Here is a 580-nt window from a genome sequence, read left to right as displayed (position 1 = left end):
TCGAAGCGATACCTGGGGTGGAACTATGCTGTGGGTATCTTCATTTTTCACGACGTGATAAGTTCGTTTTCGACTTTCCAGTATACCTATGCTCTTGTAATTTCACTGTTGATTTTCAAAATAGCTAGTATATTTGAGTGGGGGTTATTTATTAATAGCCGCGAAGCGATAGCGGCTATTATTGGGGACATCGTGGTTTTTTACGACTCGAAGAGGAGTATTGATATTCTACAGGTTTTTTTTTTAGCAGAAAGCAAGTTTGTTCATGACTTGAATTTTGACTTCTTTCTATTCGAGCTTTTACCTCCGTTTTCGATTGTTGACTTCTGTTTTCGAACATTAGATTTTAACAATAGCTTAGTTTGTAATGTATAGCAATTGGTAACAGTCTGTAATTCAAGGTGAGAAAGTTTGATCCCATTTAACCACCTACCCCCCCCCCCCAAAAAAACTACCCCCCCCCACGTACCTAACCCTCCCTCCCCCCCCCCCCCCCAAACGTACCTCCCCCCCCCCCCCCGTTTTTTTAATTCGTCGTCTCCATCGATGATTCTTACGACCTGACTTCTTGGAATTGACT

This window comes from Convolutriloba macropyga, unplaced genomic scaffold (genome assembly GCF_964194025.1).
Source record: "Convolutriloba macropyga unplaced genomic scaffold, txConMacr16.3 SCAFFOLD_768, whole genome shotgun sequence".
NCBI lineage: Eukaryota > Metazoa > Xenacoelomorpha > Acoela > Convolutidae > Convolutriloba > Convolutriloba macropyga.
The sequence above is the reverse complement of the archived record's forward strand: the minus strand, read 5'-3'. Positions refer to the sequence as shown.